The sequence below is a fragment of the Acomys minous genome (genome assembly GCF_964271855.1).
Source record: "Acomys minous genome assembly, chromosome: 19".
In the NCBI taxonomy this organism is placed as follows: domain Eukaryota; kingdom Metazoa; phylum Chordata; class Mammalia; order Rodentia; family Muridae; genus Acomys; species Acomys minous.
The window spans coordinates 37,021,794-37,042,893 of NC_140499.1; the positions used below are offsets into that span (position 1 = coordinate 37,021,794).

Sequence of the window (21,100 nt, forward strand, 5' to 3'; positions counted from 1 at the left end):
TCAGTAGAGAAAGTAGCATATATGTGTAGAAATGAACTAGACTTTAGGAAGGGGATATTGGAGGAGCCCATGGTCTGAGTCCTACGCACCTCAGGCTGCTGAGTGTCTTGCAGGAGTATCTGCAAAGGATGGCTTCCTGAAAGCCAAGAGGGCTCATCACCTGCCTTCTTCAGCTTTGCTCTTCCCTCTCATTAGTAACTCATCATGTTAGTGAATTTCAGGGGTCAGTTTTTCCTGTAGTGAGTCCATCATTCCTGTGGCATAAGCCTTTGGTATGAATGGATCCTCAGCAACACATAACCGTTATTTCCCCTCAGAGTTCTGAGCAATGCCTTGACTCATGTTACTTGAAAGACACAAAAAGATGGCTGAATTTTTCATCCTGGACCAAATTTGTTGAGTGCATACAAACAAAGCACATACGATGTGCCCCTTATAACCCATGTAACAGTCTATCACGTATTCTTAAAAATTGGTAGATTTTCCCAGCTTACTTTGGCTTGTCTTCTCATATTTTTGCTTGTAAAAGTAGGTAAAGATTGTTATATAAAAGAAATGTATGCATTGGATGACTAAGGACAATGCTTCCTCTCTCTGCCTGAAGGCCATGGTTTGAACTGAGCAACGGTGGTATTGGAAGACAGGACTAAAGACTGATGGTTCTCTGTTATCTTTTCTTTGAGAAAATGTTTTGGGGTGTTTTAAAGTTCTACTCTTCTTACAATACCCTAAATAACCTCTTTCTATGATGGAAATATCTTATAATCCGTAGCTGCATGTTTCACAAACTTTGCAGTTTGATTTGAGGCCCCACAGCCTAAACAGATGCGAAGTTAGGAAGGTACTATCTTAAAAATGCTTTGTATTTTTAAATTCATAATTACTGTCCACTTAAAATAATAACAGTAACAGTAATACATCCAAGGCCCAAATCGTAAAGTTTTTTTCTGGTCATAATTTCACAGAGTGGAGTATAGGTGTACAACATTCACTGAAAATGGCAACCTGAAGAAATTGTCTGAATCCTTTCCTTCTTATTGCATGGGAGGCAATGCCCTGGGAAGGACAGTACTTCTTTACTGAAGAAGCAAGCCATTCTTTCTTGATCTGATTCTGCCAGAATTGTTGCTGCCTACACGGGCAGGCTCAGGTCCATCAGGCTGAGGGAGGGCCAGGATTATACCCTATTGCCCCTTGAGGGAAAAGACTAAGTCAGCAGGCCAGGAGGCAACCCAAAATGAGTTCCAGCCAATGAGGCTCTTACCAGCGGGCACTGGCTCAGGTGCTGTATTAAACATGTGTACAACTGCTGCCCCAAACATCAAGGTGTTCTGTTTAAGTCACCACATTGTTTAGTGGTGATGAAAACTACGTCTTTGGCTACTTTCTCAGTGAGGCCGATTCTGGTTTTGTCACAAGGACATGTGTGCTTCTATTTCATAAAACTTTAAGCTACCATCTATGTATGAGTTGGATGTCAGGCCGAAAGTGCCCTTCATCTCATGCTCAAGACGAATCTAGCAAAAGACAAACTTCTGTTGTCTTCTCGAAGTGCTTGGTGTTTGGGGACCTCGATATTACTTTCAGTTTCCAGCAGACAGACTTACCAGAACTTTGCAAGGATAAACAGACTTCAGAGATCTCCCAAGGGAGAAAGGTGTCCCAATTCAGTTTCTAGTTTAAACTATCTTTAGAAAGCTACACTCCACAAAGAGAGAAGAACACTGTGTCCAGCCTCTTTCATACAGTTAGCGTTTACTTTATTTTATTGTAAAGAATCAATGGCAAGCAGGAAAATGGTTTTGTGTGTGTGTGTGTGTGTGTGTGTGTGTGTGTGTGTGTGTGTGTGTGTGTAGCGTGGGCGTCCGAAGCTGTGGAAGGAAGTTACACTCTGCATGGGAGTAAGCTTGTGGGTGGCAGTTATAGACTAGTTGAGAATAATCATGCATAAATATCTCTACAGCGCTGCCTTGAAAAGATTCCATACACTCCTATTATGGGCACTTGATACATTATTTGAAATAAGCACATATTAGCTTATATCCAGGAACAGATAAATGGCAACTACATCAAGGAAAAACAATTTTTAAAAGCATTTTTATCTATGACAAAACAAAAGATAATACAAAATGGATTTTCACATTTTCCAAATATGATCTCAAAAGCATGCATGTTACATTCCTTGGAAATACAAAAGAGAAGCAGTGTTTGTCTGTTAATGTCACAGATTTAAAAGACTCATCCTACGAAATGAATGAAAGTAACACCAAAAACCACAGCAAAGGCCAGAGGATAGTCGTAATAAGAATCTGCCACAGATTGCTAACAACCTTGTCCTGCAGGACGACTGTACATACTCCTTGCCACTTAACAGAAGTAAAGTCACTATTTCATGCAACTAGTAATAGAATTCTGCCCTTAGAAAAAAAGAGGATTTGATGATTTATGTGTCTATTAATGTGTCTAGAAATTTGTATCCGATGGCAAAAGAGGGCGGGAATAATAATCATGATAATAATAATGAAGATTGCTGCTGCAGCGGCTGCTGCTGCTGTGGTGGTGGTGGTGGTGGTGGTGATAGATGGGGCAGCATCAGTGAGTGGCTCAGTGATCGAATGCTTAATGCTCTTGCTTAAATGACCCAAGTTTGCTTTCTAGTACTCATATACCAGTTCACAAATACCTGTAAATTCAGTTTAAGGAGCTCCAACTCCCTCTTCTAACTTATGAGAGCTCCTGTACATGCATGGTGTACTCTCTCTCTCTCTCTCTCTCTCTCTCTCTCTCTCTCTCTCTCTCTCTCTCTCTCTTTCACACACACATGCACACACACACACACACACACACAGAGTAAATTTATATTTTCAAAGAGATAATTGTCTGATTAGACTGATTACTTATACACATTTCTTTCACACATTACACACATTCACATGACTTCTGTAACTGACCACAACTTAAGGACTTCAAAATCATTGTCATTGCTAGACTACATCTTTCAAGAAGCTTGGAGTCTACTCTTGTTCACCCTGCGGAAATCTGGAATTATGCCAGCCAGTCCATAACTTCCTGTAGCCCAGATGCAATAACATTTAGCACAGAAGTACATTGTCTGGTGTCCCAGAAGCTAAGAACTGAAAGATTTCAAAAGGGAAAAGAATGTTCCTCCTTGTCTAAGGATGTACAGTCCTGCGAGGCTGGAGGGTCAGCCCGTTGCAGCTCTGCACTGCTCATGCCCTTTGAGCACGCATGGGTGTTGGGGTCCATCCAGTGACAGCTATCTGGTGGGTCATCTGGATTGAGGGCAACCTCACAGCACTGTACACTTAGACCTGAAACAACACCTTGGAACTGAAAATCGAGTGAGGCATTTCTTGTTAATTTGTGTGTATGGTTCAAGTATGTAAATATGTTAAGTAAGTTTATGAAATATAAAAGTATTGGAAAGTGTTTTTGGATGCTTTTTTTTTTGAAGACACACAAGGGAAGTGTCAGGACACTTGCTTTCTCTGACACTCTGACAACACTTGGGAAGGGGTTTTTTGATGTATTTCTGTAGAAGAGATAAGCCATGGAATTCAAAGCAACAGCAACCCAAGTATTGTAAAAATATGTAGGTTTATCTTCTGTGTGACCTCAGTGGTTTGCCTAGTTTGTTTTTATGCCTGTAGACTGGCAGTATATACCCAATAGAGTAAACGTGCTTTGTTTGCCTGAGAAGCAATGCAGCCAAGCAGGTGTGTAGCTAAACGTATTCTCCCTTTACCAATTCTGCCGCCACAACTATCCTGACCCCCCCAGTTTCTAGAAGCATATAAACACCAACCAGTTTGCTAAAACCTAGCTACTTTCCTACAGATACTACTGTTTCTATTGAGGTAACTAAATTTTTACCCAACCACAAGCAGAAATTGAGCAGACCAATGCATTGCTCTTGATCCCGAGTGACTTTCATCTCTGAATACTAGCTCAGCAGTAGTAAGCTGCACAGTGGAACCATATAGGGGGCTTTATGATATCAATATGCTGGGCTCACTCCCAGAAATTGATTCTGTTGGTCTAGGCTTTTGTCTATTGATCCCAAAAATGTTGACAACCTCGGGCCTAATTCTGGCCACCTCATTTCCAACAGCACCTGTCTATCTCTTTGAGGTTGAAAGTCATGTTAGATAGAGTATTAAGGTCTGAGGACTCACCAGCTTCTATTTTTCCTTTGTTTCAGTAGGAAAATAGAAAGGGCGTGTGTGGTGAGAGGTCTGTGGAGTAGAGGAGGTGGTGACCTTCCCCCAAGGTGCTCAAAGATATTCCAGTTAGCAGTTCATTGGGGTTACTAAGCTGTCCTTTGTGGAAGCACATGTTTTCCTTTCTTGCCTTATTGCAAATAACCTAGAGAAGATTTGGGACTAGAGGATGAAGGCAGCTAGGAGAGAAAGGTGTAAGACTTCATGAGCCTCACTGAGGCAATGCTAGGAGCCTGCTCTATGGCAGCCCAGCCTCTGGGAAACACCCATGACCAATGGGCTTTCATAAGGCAATATGATTATTCTGAAAACCAGAGTTTCCCTTCATGTTGCTGAGTGATGGGTGTTAGGGGTGTGCATCTCATCAAGTCTCTTGTCTATCTCTCTCTTTGTTCTTCATGACTTTTCTCTGATGTTTTCTTCTCTACCATGAAGCTGTTAATAATTGTTGGATAATCTTGCTAGCAGCTTAGACACCCATGAAGACCAAGGACTTGCCCAGCCCTGTCCTCCTTGCCACCAGTTTAGCACATACTAAGCATGTAAGGCCTGCTGAATGCTACTGAGCTGCTGCATTTGGTACGTGCTTTCCCATCTGTATTCTCACCAAGTCTTTCCCCACCTCCAGATGAACAGACGACCTTGAGTAAGACAGAAAAAGTTCAGCTTCTTCTGCACCAGCCACTGATCCTCACACTTTGTCAGGGATTAGCAAATACTTGTTAAATGGATTAATAAGCTATAGCCATTGTAGCGGTGCTCAAGGTAAGACATGAAGATTAGGGTCTGAAGTGATGTCAGTTGAGAGTAGGTACTGCTTTTGTAGAGAACCAAATTTGGTTCCCAGCATCCAAGCCAGAGAACTCACAATTGCCTAAAGTTCCAGTTTCAGGGAACCTGAGAGCTTTGGCCTATTTGAGGAAGTACACACATGTACACATAAGTGGTTGTACGTGCCTGCATGTAGGTGTGCAAGCACACACACACTCTCACTCAATAATAATAATTCGCAATTATGTCTCCCAGTTCATATGCTTTTAAACAAAGTAAAGTGGAAAAATATGTCTATGAAATGTGTCCCAATTTCTGAGGTGACAATGTTTTGTTCTTATTCAGAATCTCTTTAAAGCATCACTTGAGATATTGATCAAGTACATTTTAAGCATTTCAAGGATCTCAGAAGAGTTAGAAGAAAAAGGAGAGTCCAGTTGATAATGGTGATGGTGATGATGATGATGAAAGAAAGAGAGAGTGAGAGAGAGAGAGAAAGAGAGAGAGAGAGAGAGAGAGAGAGAGAGAGAGAGAGAGAGAGAGAGAGAGAGAGAGAATGCTCAATGGGAATGAAAAAGACAAATATAGAATGTTATAAAAAATTAAAAGAAAGGAATCAAGTATGAGTGGATACCCATGGAATATATTTTGGGGGTGAAAATCAATTCAGCTGTTAGCATATTTTAAAGAGTGTCAGCCCTACTGAGGACTGGAGCTCCCAGCCAACCACTGAGGACTGGTCGGCCGCTCCCACTGCTCAGGCCACTGAGTGGGTTGGAGCCACCACTGAGTGGTCCTGAGTTGCACTGCAGACACCTGAGCAAAGGGAGAAATGGAAGGGAAAAAAAGTCTCTAAAAGTTGAAAAAAAAAAAAGAATTTATTAAGCTGTGGAGGCAGAGGCAGGAAGATCTTTGTGAGTTTGAGGCCAGCCTGGTCAACAAAGCAAGTCCAGGACAGCCAAGGCTACATAGAGAAACCCTGTCTTGAAAAACTAAAAAACTAAAGAATTTATTAAGGAAGTGGTCATGTCCTTCATAGAAAAAGGTCACAGATGTTCTAAAATGAACAGTATTAATAATATATATGTTTAGACTAGAGTACATGAAAAAGATAAATTATAAACACACACACACATATATACATATATATGTATGTATGTATATGTAAGACTAACAAGCTACTCTTTTTTTCCAACAAATTTATAATTTATTCATTAAAATGTTGTTACATTTTCCCCTCTGTCCAGTCTTTTTAAAATTTATTTCATTAATTTATTCATATTACATCTAAATTATTAGCCCATCCCTTGTATCCTCCTATTCCTCTCTCTTTCCCGCTTCCCCCTACTCCCCTCCTCTATGTCTGTGACTGAGGGGGACCTCCTCCACCTATATATGCTCTTAGGGTATTGAGTAACAAGCTACTCTTTTAAAAAGAATTGCCAGGGAATTCTGTATTAAGCAACAGGACATGATGTTATGGCATAACAGAATGCGTTTCACAACATTATTTATAATTACATAGCATAAGCAAAAATAGTTACAAATTTCTATTTTGGCCTCCTTACTATTTGTTTCATGTCTAATTTTGTTTGCTTTGTTTACTAAAAGGCTATATTATCTTTTATATTTTTCTTAATTCATTAGTTTAGAAATCTCTCATCTCTCACTATTACTTAGTGATTTTAGGAATTCCCTCTGGAATTCTGCAGGGGAGGAGGCTTGACCTCTTATTTATTTGCTGGGAGGCTTTGGTCAGAGAATCCACTCTCTATTCTCATATGGAAGACGATTATAGTGATCAACATGAGGGATGCCATTTGTTCCATTTGGTTGTATTAACAACGAAGATTGGCCTAGGTAAATGACTCAGTGCTTAACATGCTTGCAGGGTATGCTGATTCGTCTTAACTGGCAGCTTGACATGATCTAGAATGACCCAGAGCCTTTGTGAAGAATAGTCTAGATAAGGTGGCTTGTGGACATGTCTGTGGGAGGCCGTCTTAACTGTTAATTGGTATGGAATAAACTAGTCCACTTTGGACCACACTACACTCTCGGCAAGGACCCAGACAAAGTAAGAAGAGGAGAGAGCTAGCTGGGAGCTAGCATGCAAGGATGTGGCTCATTCTTTCTGCTCTCGAATGTGAAGTTATTGCTACTACCTGCTTCTTATTTCTTTTTGTATGATTTTCTTACTAAAGGTCCCTGCAATAAAGGACCATAAGTGGCATTGGAATCCAAATCAACTCTTTCTTCTCTATGCTGCTTTTACCAGGTTATATCACAACAAAAGAAAGAAAGCTAGGACACCTTGTAAGCCACAGGCATGAGGACTGGAGTTCAGAACCCAAGAGCCCATGTAAATACACAGTGGGCATAGCAGCCTGCCTGTAATTCGAGTACTCAGAAGGCAGGGACTCGGGATCTCTGGATCAAGCTGGTTGGCTACACTATTCATATTGGTAATCTCTGGGTTCAACTGAGAAAAGGAGGTGGAAAGTGGAAGAAAAAGACTCCTTACATCAGCTCCTGGTCTCCATGCACACCCACACATCTGGAACTGAGTCCAATATTGTATCTTCAGTAATTCTGAATTTTCTTTTTTTTTTTTTATTGGTTCCCAAGTTAGGGATAGGCCACACATAGAGATACCACATATTTTACTTGTATCAATGGTAAGAGGTGACTATTGCATGATTCTTTTTCACTTCTCAGGAGTAAAATCACAGTACTTGAGGTACCATATTGCTAAAGGTTTTTAACAAAATCTATTTCTGTTGTTGTACTACCTGACACTTGCATACACTTGCCTTTCCTGACAGCTTGTTCAATCCTGCCTCCCTTTCTGAGGCTGCAGCATACTGAGTGACAGTGGAGAACAACTTCATCATCTTTTTGAGAAGCAAACTTGGACCACGTGCCTTTGCCTTACCCTACCTCTAATATAGCCAACACATGTAGTGACGGTTTTGGAATTTTGGTTTCCTTAAAAAACATAGAGATATTATAAGAATATGTTTTCATTTTAGTACTAGGTGTAGGGATACGGGGCTGTTTCACAGCAGTTGATTATTATTTGTCTTGTGCTCTGGTGAAGGCGTGATTTTGCCAGCTGCAGATAGTTTCTAAGATTGAGTGACCTCTGGAATTCTGGGGACTTTTCAGAGGGTATATAAATGCTAGGGTCCCGAGAGGCATCTTGAGCTGTTGGTTGGTTGTTGGTAAGTTGTTGGCTGATGATGGTCATGGTTTGTTAGTAATCACGCTCACAGAAGAAACAAGACAAAATTATATATCCTGACACCCAAGAGCAAACTTGCCCCAAGATGTCCAATGCCTCCATCAGCAAGGAATAGTCTAAGGATAACATTCCCCCTTTCTGACCCATGACTTTATCCAGGAATTTCTTTCCTTTTCCTCTCTATCATTTTTTTCTTTCATATTTAATGTTAGAGGGTTGAAAAGGAAGAAGAAAAGGTGTGGGGAAAGGTGGAAGAAAGAGGAACTCACAAAGGAGCAAATGCTGGCTACAAACACATCAATGCATCCCACTTAGCCAAAATGTTGTGGTCAAAGCTCTGTAGTTCGAAAGTTTAAGACTCTTGCTCTCTTTTGCTTGGTCACAAATCCTTGAGGTTAGGCAGCCCATTTCTGTTTCCTTGTCCTCCAATTGACATCCCTGCACCAATCTTGGGCCTGTTCTTCCTCCGGGGCCCTTGTTTTGCTCAGGACATGATGGCCTCAGTCTAGATTTATCCCATGGAATGCACAATTTTCTTCTCAGTCTGCTTAGTTTGACTTAAAAGTGCTCATCTCTACCCGCAATTATCCCTGGGATTTCCCTTTTATTACTTATTTACTTGTTTGTCTTCTCTTAGGAGAATAAAATCCTTGAAAGAAAATGACTAGTAGGTATTTACTTCCAAAATACAGACCCTAGAATTGGTGGTTGGTTAAACTTGATGATTGCTAAACTTGAATAGAAACATGTGGGGAAAAGTGTTTTCTGTATGGAAAGAACAAAAGGCTAGAAGACAAAGAATGAAAGATAAAGAGGAAGGATGGAGAAGCAACAGCACTCTTAGAAACCTAAAGCGGTTGATGCTCACATTAACTAGTGGAAACAGACCTATGATAGGATTTTATATTGTGTTTGTTATCTTAAATGCAGAGGACAATGAGAACTAATAGTCTAACAGCAGCAATACTAGTCCTGCTCTGCTTCACTGATACTATCTACCTCTTAAGAGAGCAGGAAATGGCCCCTAACATTCCACCCCCTACTTCCGTTCCATGCTTCTAAAAATCTTCATTTTGATGTATCCTCAAGTAGTTAAACACAGGACTGAACTTTTAGGTACATGATTAAATTAATATTTGAAGTGTTTTAATTTTGTAAACATTGAAAATATATTGATATATGAAATTAATTTTTGTAATTTCTACAAATAATGATGTATGTTTCATGTTTGTTACATAATACATAATGCAAGATATATTATCTATATTTAGATAATGGACATTAGAGGAACTTACTTTGTGTGTAAAACATGTAATTATCCTTGAAGATAACAGACATATAAATAGGTTTTTTAGTCTGTCAAGTATAGATAGTAAGCTGCTGAATAAGTTTGAATTTAGGCTATAGAAGTTTCAATTTCCTGGTGTGAAATATAATGTAGGTAAAAGTGCATATGCTTAATGGTGATTCTTTACAGCAGAGTGTTTGCAATGTTTTACTTACTTCTAGAAGCTTCTTCTCTTTGCTAGTTTTCCTTAAGCACAATAAGTGTAGGGACTGAGGCTGGGTCCTAGATTTGATACTATCATATAATCAAATTAATCAGTATCATCATATATGTTATATTGTTTTATTATATATTATATAACTATGTTATTATAACAGTTATTTTACCCTGGTATAGTAAAAACAATTTATAGATTAGTGTTTGAAAGGTTTTTATATTTCTATTTTTAAAACTATCATTCTTAGGTTTAGATGACATGGAAGGAGGCAGAAAAGACATATAAAAAGCCAGTGGCAGCTTACTGAGCTGTGGATTCTGTACAGAGAACAAGGAACACAGAGTTTATAACACTGACACCCTTACGTGGGTTTTAAAGACTTCCATTTGTCTGACAAAGATAAATGCTACTGTTTCTTTTATCTATACTATTGGAAAGCAAGGAGCTGATATTATCTGCAAAATCATTTCTCTTGACTATATTCCTCTTGGCCTTGTTGGTAAAACTAAGACTTGAAAAGTCTGAAATATCATAGGAAACTGCAGTGAACACTTTTTCCTTTACCTAAAAATGAGATTTTACTTGATCTGAAATTGTTTTCTATAATTTCCCTTTCCTCCTGCAAATGGCTCCCCTTTTGTGCTTGTTCATGTGTGCTTTCATGAGCCCATAGACTATCAATACCTCACAGTGTAAGGGAAACCTAAGCGCTCTCCTGGCACTGAAGAAGAATCAGTAGATTCTAACTGGGGCAGCTATTAGCTTTTTATTACTATAATACTTTTTTTGGGTAGTTTTCACAAATTGAAATGTGACTGAGTGGCTATTGATAGTTGAAGGCAGTATGGTTTTATATTTTTAACATGTGATTTGCTGTTTGCTTCAGTGGTACAGAATTTTAAATGGTAATAGATTAAGCTTTATTCAATGGCAATGTTGTTTCAGGCCTTAATTTATTTTGGCTCATTTCTAAGTTTCAGATTGGCTTGGATGCCTTGTCATAGCATTCTTTTTCTCCTTATCTTTATAAAATAACATTTTTTCTTTAATTTGCTTTTACCAGAATATTCTATTGTTCCTAATATTCAAGTACCATTCTTGTATTTTTTTTTGTTCTATTTGATGGAGCAGAAAATTAATGTCTGTTTCAATTTTTCTTTAGTTTCTAGAAGTTCCCACTCCTGCAGTGTTAGGGTAGACAGGTTCCCTTCTTTTACCAGGCATAGGTTCAAAGTCCTGTTTGTTTGTTTGTTTGTTTGTTTGTTTTGTTTTGTTTTTGTTTTTGTTTTACCATGTTCAGTTTGCAAAGATCGAATTTTGTAACACATAAAAAAACCAAAAAAACAAAAAACAAAACGAAACAAAAACATCAGCCAGTCTCTAACTTGGATGTGAACAAGGGTCTGAGTACAATTGTAAATTAATCCTTCAAACAGAATTAGGTCTTGTCAGTTTGCTGGACTGTCAGAGCATGGAAACTAATGTAGCAGCAGGTGCAAAGGTGGCCTGTGTGGTCAGGAAGTCAGGACTCTGTTGGTAGAAAGTGAAAAACAACAGAAAGGCTACTTGCAATCCAGTAGGCTAAGCTAGGACCTTGGAAGTATCCCAGGGTCCCTCCCTTCCTCAGTCCTTGCGTGAGTCACTTTTCCAGTGTGTCTACACACCCATTCACCCTTCCTTTGCCAACATCCCTGAATACACTCCCAGTCAACCTCGAAGCACTTGCCAAAGATCTTTCTAGAATGCAAGACTCCACCCTATCGCCCTGGTCCTGCAAACTAGTTCATCATGGTCTTCTGAGTAAAATGGAAGCCCCCTGGCTTCCTCTTCCACCCACACTTTAATCTCTTTTTGCAGAAAGGGATAGAAAAGATGTATGCATTGATTCTACATGCCAATGAACAGATAGGTTTCTTACATGAACTCTGCTTTTAACTTCACTGTTCCAGGGCCCACCTCTACTTCCGCCCCCCTCCCCTCCACCCCCAGCCCAGACACCACCCCCCTGCTCTGTGCCTATGTATTTGTGCATGTGGAGGGAAAGGATTCCACATCAAGTGTCTTCTGACATTTACTTTTCACCTTATTAGTTATTTATCTTTGAGTGTCTCTCGTTGAATCTGTAACTCAGTGTTGGCCAATGAACTTTGACTATCTCCCGTTCTTCACCCACTTTCAGTACGATGGTATCAGATCCTCGCCTCGGTTGGTGCTTTGAATCTGAACTTACATTGTCCTGCTTGACCCCCCAGCTCCGTTACAAAGGAGTCATCTCCGTAGCCAACTAGCCTTCCTTGTCAACTCTCTCATCATCTTACTTAAAATTCTGCACATTTTTCAAGGCACTACTTATAAAAAATTCCTCCAGGGATCCTCCCCTCCTTTTCTCGGGGTCATTACGGCACCTGTCTATCTGATGGGGGTGATAGGGTTGTCTCTTCCGTACCGTGCTGCTCTACAAAATACAATCTTTGCTTAAGACCTCCATCCTGGCTGTACTTAACACCTTCGCCATAGCCCACATGCCACCTAAGTTGCTGAAATGAGTGCCGGGAAGAAAGACGTCCTGGGGCTATGATGGTTACTAATTGTCAGTTAGAAACCCCCGGCCTCTGTGCTCTGAGAAAATGTGTCAATCTACTCTGTTACCATTGTTGGGGCACTGGGTACTTTTAATGATTAATATGGAGAAGTAGAACTAGTTAATTAATTAATTAGTTCAGGAAGGGATCAGTAAACAGGATTAAGTCAGTGTTTCAGGGACCAGCAGAGGGCCAAGAGCTCCCATCTGTTACTGTTACCTCTGCAAACCACTTGAGTGAGTACCTTAACATCTTCCAGATATGGCCATTTTTACTCTGCCTAGGAAGGCCTGCCTCACCCTCTCAGTACGCACATACAGGAAGAATTGCTGCTATAGTTTGTAACCCCTCATCCCCACTCAAATTATGTTCAAACTATGGAACAAACGTTTTTAGTTAAAAATCATCTTTGACCAAGTTATCAGAATTCCTGAAATTCACAGGAAATCCCCTCTGCAGATCTTCAAACTTTGTCTCTTCTCAGACGCCCAGGATTCTTTTCATTCAAAGCCAAGTTACAGGACAGCCCCCAGTGAACTAGGGGCTGGTTTCATTTGCCAAGGCCATTGCCGAGGGCTTGTTTGCGTGGGAACACCTCTGCATATCCTAAGATGTTATTTTATTTTAAAAGAGGGAGTGCTGCTTCCTGTACACCACACTGCAGAGCTGGAAGTGAGGGAGTCTTTAAACTGCAAGTTTTATTTACAGATTAGATGAGAAGATGGTCTGTGTTTGTGCTTGGGTGACGAACAGTTTTCCCCGCAGAACTCTGAAACTGTGAGTGCTGATCGCTGAGGAGGGTATCTACCAACACCCTTGCAGCTTCTTTCCCGCCCTTCGCCCTCCAGGTTCCAGGCGGTGTCGTGCTTCTGCCGCCGCAGGCCGGGCGGTTGACTCTAACCTTTCCTCTAACCTTGCGGGCCGCGCGGGGTGGGCGCCGAGCCCAGGGAGCAGGACCGGCGGTGAGCAGCGCGGGCCCCGGGGAGGGCGAGCCGGCGAGCGGGCGAGCGGGCGGGGGACCGGGGCTGCGCGTGGGAGCTCGGCGCGTCCGCGCGCCTTCCTGGCGGGGCTGGCGCGGGGGAGGGGCCGCGCAGCGGCGGAAACCGGCGCGCGGCGATAAGAGGCTGCACGGCGACATGCCACAGTCTCTCGCCGCAGCCCGACGAGTCCGGGCGCTCGCCATGCTCCCGTGACCCGACCCGGCCAGTTCCCTTTCCCGTGGCGGGCATCCCGGAGTCGCGATCCCATAATGCCCCGGGCAGTCGGGGCCCCGGCGGGCAGCCTGCACGGCCACGTGAGAGGTGAGTGGCGGGGCGGCCGCGCATTGTTCTGCGCTGCGGGCGGCGCTGCGGCGGCCTCGGGTGGCTCTTGGGGGGTCCCCGGCCCGCACGGCGACCGCGCTCTACGGCTCCCGGCCCTGCCCCGTGCCTCGCTGCGGGCACCCGCGGGACGCTGCGGGACAGGACTGGCAGCCCCGGAGCCGGGCAGGTGCGTGACCGAGTGCTCTGAACTCGGTGACCTCTGCCGGGGACTGCGGGGACAGCCACCGGCTGTGCGGATCCCGACCGCGCCCGCATCCCTCTGCCGGAGCTGCCATCCAGCACCCGGCTTCGTGTGGGCCAAGTATGTGCACGCAGAGGTTAATGCTCTGCCTGCCACCCATAAATTACGCATGACATGTTTAGCTGGGCTGCCTTATATGGAGAGTGCTGTATTTCAGTCCAGTGTGCTTTTTGCCAAGTTTACAGGGCGGAAGACGCCCTGTTTGAGAGGGCTGCCGCTTTTCCTCCCTTTCTGGTCGTTTTGTAGTGCGTCACTCAGAAACTGTAAGAAAAGTAAGTATAGAGAGCTTTCCAGGGTGGAGCCGCAGTAGGCTGGTCGAATTCTTTTCATGAGAAGTAGTTAGTATACGGACTGGTTTTTAAACAAAAACAAGACAACTATGTAGCCTTCTCTCAACAAAAAAAAAAATTTTTTTTGAAGACCGACTGAGTCTGTTGTTAATAATGTGTCATACTTTGTGGAATACTTTGATTCCAGCGCTTGTAACAGGAGAATCAAAAAAAATTACATATTTATAACTGTAGCTGAAGCCTTCCTGGCTAGGCACAGTATGTTACAACTACAGGGGTGTTGAAGACAAGCTTAACTGTGTTCTTAAGTCTCTCTGGCTTGCAGCCTATTTGGCTGCTAGGATTCTAAGACGGGTTTCTGTGCAGTATGCGCCCTCAGGATTAAAAACAAAGTTAGAAGCTGCCTGGAAGATTACTGTAACTGGCTTAGGTTTCTGTGCCCACCAGCACAGGCACAGACCATAGAAAGTGATTACTAAACTCTGCCATACTCCGAGGAATTTCATAAACAAATTAATACGTGAAGAGGGAAGTCATAATTATGGCCTTTGGATTTACAGGCCCTCTGCACCATGCTTTGAAATAGTACACCAGTGGACATGCTAATCTTCCTTCCTTGTTTATACAAAGAACTTACTTAGGGCCAAAACTTTTCCACACCAAGGTGTCTCTGTCCGTGTTATCTTCTGTGACTTTGGAGTGTTGTAGTTACCTGGTCCTATTTGTGAGATAAAATTTTGATCGCCGAAGACAAGTTAAAATGAAAGTTCGAGCACTTCAGAAGCTTTGAAGAACTTATTTCAGTACACAGGATGTGTTAAATATATAAGTTGGTAGCCCCGAGACAACGTGTTCTTTCATAGCCCGAGAGAGCACGTGGCTGTCACTTCCATCTTTGCCTTCTCAAAAGTTGGTGGCAGCTAAAGTTAAACTAGCTTTTGCAAAACCTATCAAGTTCCAGTTTTCCTGTTGTGTGTATCTGCAAGGGTTACATTTTCTTTTTATCTCTCTTAGGCCTTCTTTCAAGGTCTAGCAGGGTAAGGTTTTGTTTCTTTGTTTAATGCGGAGTTTCCTCAGTGAGAACCACTGCCCTCCAGGTTGACTGCTGTAACAAGTTAGGTCAACAGCAGAAAACCTGTTTATCTGTTTTATAATTACACTGTGAGGGAAGGCATCGTAGCCGCATTTTATTAGTGGGAGAGACTTAGACCTCATATATGCCTCATTTAATATTTTTCTTTTGCAACAGAGAGCAAATTTGAGCATAAGATACACATCGAGTGTAGTACTCCAATACATGCCCAAAGAGAAAGCAAAGTGTTACATGGCCTGGGATGTCACCGCCTGTGTGTACACTTCCACATTTGAGGCAGACTCCCAAGTGGAATTCATTAAATTCTGATTCTAACATTCTGTTCTTGCTCAGGGCGTAGAATTCCTGCGAAATGAAACACTTGGTTCTGTTCAGAGCAAGAAGAGATTATCTCAAGGTTTCTCCTTGAGGGTGGAGGGGGTGGAGAGGATCCTGCAGTGACAGTTTTCGTTGAGGTAGAGTGTGCTATTCTTATGTAATATTTCTGATTTTTTTATTGTAAGTAAGAAGCAATTTTTTTTTAATGTATTGCCCTGCACTCTTCATCACTGTCACTGTGTATGAGACTTGTATTTGATCCGGTCTATTTCTGGAAACAGAAAGGTCTTGCTGCAACTTCTGGGCTTTCTGGCTGGTGATGGGCATACAGAGTAGAGAGCATCTCGGATCTCTCTGGGAATAAAGCCCGGATGAGTAGGCAATTGAGTGTTTTATGCTCTGAATGGCATTAGAAAGACAGTATAAATGATGGTCAGGACAGTTGAGGAAGTGAGCAAAATATGTTCACTAAATGTTTGATTTCGTTTATGGTACTACCGCTACGCATTGGAAGGTTGTAAAGTGCCTGGGTATTTGGGCAAAACACCACCATTTTCTAGGAAGTTTAGAATGTGCTGCTGGGTACAGAAGCCACTAGCCACACAAATGCTGTTGAACACTTGAATGTTACTAGTTCTGAGCTGTTACCTTAAAGTGTAAAATACATACCAGCTCGTGAAAATTTTGTAGAAGAATGTAAAATATTTGATTATATTTTATTTACATTAGCTATGTTATAATAGCAATGTATTGAGTACTGGTTTCGATAGAACAGTTTTAGTATACTTATTTCCTATTTCCTTTCCTCCACCCCCAAAACTTGATGTAACAGAGCTTGTGTTCTATGAGGAAGCAGTGTTTTGAAGTCAAGCAAGAAAGCAGTCTTCTGAGAAAAAGCTTAAATTAGAGTTTGCAAGTCAAAATACACTAAAAGTAACTTTTATTTTTACAAGGTAAAGACCCTTATTATACAAAGAAACAAAATGACTTGTCTTTCCCTTGCATTGTAACCAAAATTTGAGCAAAAATACTACTTAACATCTATTTTTATTTCCTTAGAACTACTATTTAGCTTAGAGAGTTAATGATGAGGTGGTAATAACAGAGAAGGACTTATAATTAGGAGGATGAGCTTAACACCTCTCAGAGGCCAGAATAGGGCTTGATTGCTACTCTGAGATGTTTAGAAACAACTCTAGCTATCATTGTCCTGGAGTTCCCAAACAGAGGCAAGACAGTGAAATTTATTTTAAAACGGTGTTCAGTAAATAGCAATTATCTTTAGGTGTGTAATATGTATTTTCTTTTGTTATGACAGACCTCCTTAGAAAATAAAATCACCAAACAAACTCACAGGAATGAAAGATTTTTTCACCTGTATGGCCTTGGGCATTGCTTTGCCTTCAGGGAAAGACAAAGTGATGCTTCTGAGGAGAGGTTGTGGGCTCTGAGGGATTCCTGTGGCTTTCCTTTTGGGAAAGCATCTCCTTGTAAACAAAGCACAATGGCATTGTCCTGGGCACATTCCTTTCAGATATTTTCATAACTGAAGTACACTTTGCCTTGCAAAGTGGTTTGTTATGCCAAAAATGCGGCGCTATTTTAGTCATGTAAAGTTATGTTTGCTGATTTTTTTTTTTTCATGAAGGGTATCAAAGGCATACCGGTTTGTTTGTTTTGGGGTGGCTGGGTGGGATGGTGGGGGGGGGGGAGGAATAGGAGCCATATCTCCTGGAGCCTCAGAGAATTCATCCTCGTTTCGTGGCATGGTGAGTCTCTCATCTGCCAAAACAGGCCTATTTCATATTAGTGCCGACAACTGAGGAAGGAGAGGACTGGGAACATCCGTGCAAACTTGTGTTCTCTTCTGATGAGTCATGAAGCATATTAGGTAAGGGCTACAGAGTTCCTTGACTGAAAAGCGGATAGTTGGACAGGATCAGTTGACACATACCATGTCTGTGGGTATTACTGTTTAAAGATCTGAGATAGGGAAATTGATGTTTCTATAGTGTTTTCATATTTACATGTTTATGTCTATATATTTATGTAAGCACTGTAGTTATATTCTGGGGAGAAATACAAATCATAGCATATCCATGATTTTATTTTTGTACATATTATTAACATTAAAAATAAAACATAACAGAACTTCTGTGTTTTCTATGTCACAGTTTTAGACAAGTGCTTGTCACATGTGCCTGTGATATCCAGTAGTCTTTGAAAGATTTTTTTTTTCAATTTTTAAACTGTTAGAGCTCTTTTTGGTACTTTCTTCACTTTTTAAATGTTTCCATTATAGGTTCCTGTAATTATTTATTCTTTGTTAAAGCAGTACAGGATCCATTATCTGAAGGCTAGCGGAAGCCATATTGCATTGCATAGGTAATTATTTGTCTACCTAGATAGTTTGAAAAAGGGAAGATATAATTGTGAAGTGATATAGTGGTATTTCATGAAAGTTAAGATGATACAGAAGGTGGCACGTTTGCTGGGTACTGAGGATTCCATCTCAGCAGATGCCAACTCAATGTTCAAGTGCTGGGGGGGAAGGCTGCTATCCCAGCCTGGTGTAGAAGTTTGGGTAAGACAAAGAAAAATTCTGGTGCAGTTCTGGCTAACATATGTGCAACAAAGGAAGTGATCTCCAGATAGGTAAGGAACAGGAAACCTAAAGTATTCTTTTAGTTTTCCAGCTTTCCCGTAATTTATCTTTTAAATCATTCATTGCTCTGGCCTAGTCATGTTTCTGTATTGCTCTGGCCCAGTCATGTTTCTGTATGTTTATATGTAGCATTTACACAGAGCTTTTGGGTGTATACATTGTAATTCATTTATTTAGTTCTTTCATGTAGGAAATGTATAGTATTTTTCCAAATGACTTAAACCAGAATGCTGGTAGTATTGTTTATTAGCTTCAGTGGACATTAAAGCAGTCCAACTTTTGTAGGCACTCTTTAGTTTCAATGTCAAGAAAACCAAAATGGCAACTGTGGTGAATAAAAGATACAGAGAATTTGTAGAAGAGAAAGTTAGATTGAGAGTTAGGACACATTTCTACCTACGTTTTCATGATAGCTGTTAAATATACTCCAAACATTCATGTTCAGCGTACCAAAAGAGAAGGGGTTTTGTTAGGGGAAATGAAACTTTAGATATAATAAGCAGTCAGAAGAGAAGTGCATACAGGCAAACGAGGATTATTCAGACCATTACAATCTGTAACTTCTCAGGACTCAGAATGAAAGAAATAAAAAGGAAGTAAAGAGTATCTGATGGTTTTGGATCAGGTCAGAGTAAGTATTATTTTGTAGATTAAAAAAAAAAAAGGAATCATTGTGGCCATTTTAAGAAGGCTTCTGGGGAAGGGTTGGTGAAGTTGTCTGTTTCTCTTAGGACTCTGATACTGACATCTCTCTACAGTAAAAAATTCTGAAAAGGAGAAGAAACAAAGTAAAAGACTTTTACAAAAGTTACTGGTCAGTGCATGTCATAAGCATGGATTGTCTAAGGATGTCGAAGCAAGGTGCTAAACTGTAATAAATAATTGCAAACGCCACCATCAAAGATATTTTCTAAACTCTACTCTGTATTAGATTTTGAAGATTATTCACAAGTGTCCATTTTAACTTCCCAGCCAACAATTATGCATTAGTTTTGTTGGCTATAGTAAGAACAACACATCAGCATCTTGTCTGATCACGGAAGAAAGTTGCCAGCACAGTAGTACCCCTAACAGACCAGGGAGAGCATGGAGGTGAGTCAGCTGTTGCAAAAAGTGGGAAGGAGTTGACTTGCTGTTGGAGAAGGTTGCTGTGAAGTAGTAAGTGTTGGCTCTGCTCTCAGCGTGCTCACCTTCTTTGAAAGGCCTACTCACTGTTGCTTGGTGGTTGAGTACATTTTGTTAAAAGCTGTTGGACAAGATGTTTAAAAAACTCCCTAGAGATACCATATCTAGGTTTATTTGGGAGGTTCTCTTTTTTAATATGCTCTAGGCAGAATAATGAGGCCTTTGCCGGGTATGAGATCCTTTGTCCTGTAATTGCTGATGTGAGTACTGTAATTTTATCTTATATACTTACTGCATTTTATCAATTTCTTGAAAAGAACAATAAGTTTTATAGAAATATGTTTCCATCATGTAGTCTGTGACAGTATAATTGGATAAGTAACAATTATAAACATAATAGAAATTGTTACTTATATATTGCTTCATGAAGTCTCATTAAGTATTTTCTATGGATGTAGCATAGTTCTTAGTTAGGACTTCTGTCTTATGGAGAAATTAGCATGACTTTTGGCTATTTCCAGACCCAGAAGTCTTGAATTATTTTACTTTTCAATGTTCAAATTTTAACCCTTTATTACTTTGTTTTGACCCCAGTGTAACTTAAAGAATAGAAAAGAGAATTTAAGCATCACTAAAGCTAACAGTTTGGAAAATTACTTCTGTGTCTACAGTGATGGTTTAAAGTAATACACACATTCCTCAGAAGAGCTTCATGAGATGGCCTGCTAATGTCGTGATCTCAGAGATGGGGAAACTGGGTCATAGATATTTCACAAGGTTATTTAGTAGCTAAATAGCCCAAGGAGGACTTGAGCCATGGTAGTGTAGTCTTAGACTGTCTGCACTTATGGAAAAGAATAAAAACAAGTGAAATGATGCATGTTGGGGGTTACCAGGTTATTTAAGACAACAGACATTCAAGATACTTTCTAAGGGTCATACAGCATCACATGGGGAGATCTGAGGGAAAGAGTAAATGGTGGTAGGGTAGAGAAGAAAAGAGATGGAAGGAAGGTAGTACAGGAATGGAGTAGAAGGGGGACCACAGTGAACATTGGGCAGCACATACAGCTGTGTAGCTGTTGAGAGCACACGACGTTGTTTGCCTGAGGAAGTCACCTTCAGGAGGGAATTGTGCTGCAGTGCCCTTAACAGGGAAAGAATATGATGCATAGGAAGAAGTGCAGTAGGCTGGGAGTAAGTGACGGATGAGGGGTAGGCCATGCTTTGTGGTGGGCATATGATGTTTGGGTCTGCAGGGCATAGCAGTGATTGGATATGAACAGTAGAAAAGAATAGTGGTTTGCTAACAGTGAATATCAAGAGGACATTTAAGATTTACTAAGAAAACAAAACATCAACATAAACTTCCTATTTAAAACTTTTATCATTGTTCCAATCATACCAATACTCACGAGCTCTGTTAAAATGAAGAATTGCGGAGCTAGGCAGGTGTGGTGATGTGTGCTTGCAATCCCAGTTCTCAGCAAGCTGAAGCAGGAAAATCTTGCCTTCAAGATTGGCCTGGGCTGCTGTGTAATCTAGCAAACTCCTGTTTAAAATACCAGACCCAAAATAACAATAACAACAAAGAAGGGTTGTACTTTATCAGTAAGGGAGAAGTGCACAATTATAGCTTATCTAGAATTGTAACTCGGGGTTGGGGATTTAGCTCAGTGGTAGAGCGCTTGCCTAGCAAGCAC

At 41.0% G+C, this 21,100-nt stretch overlaps 1 protein-coding gene across 26 annotated transcripts in view; it reads left to right on the forward strand.

Moving 5' to 3' along the window:
• The window catches only part of MBNL1 (muscleblind like splicing regulator 1), a 178,069-nt gene that overhangs the window by 12,033 nt on the left and 144,936 nt on the right, over nt 1-21,100 (forward strand). For 4 of the 26 annotated variants that reach the window (XM_084768897.1, XM_084768878.1, XM_084768871.1 and 1 more), the window contains exon 1: nt 13,412-13,644. The exons of 2 other annotated variants lie outside the window; for them this stretch is intronic. The gene's annotated coding sequence lies outside the window, so the exon portion shown is untranslated. Of the gene's footprint in view, nt 1-13,191; nt 13,306-13,403; nt 13,645-14,046; nt 14,179-21,100 lie in introns of those variants that run through there. 20 more of the 26 variants (XM_084768894.1, XM_084768873.1, XM_084768876.1 and 17 more) reach the window with 12 other exon arrangements.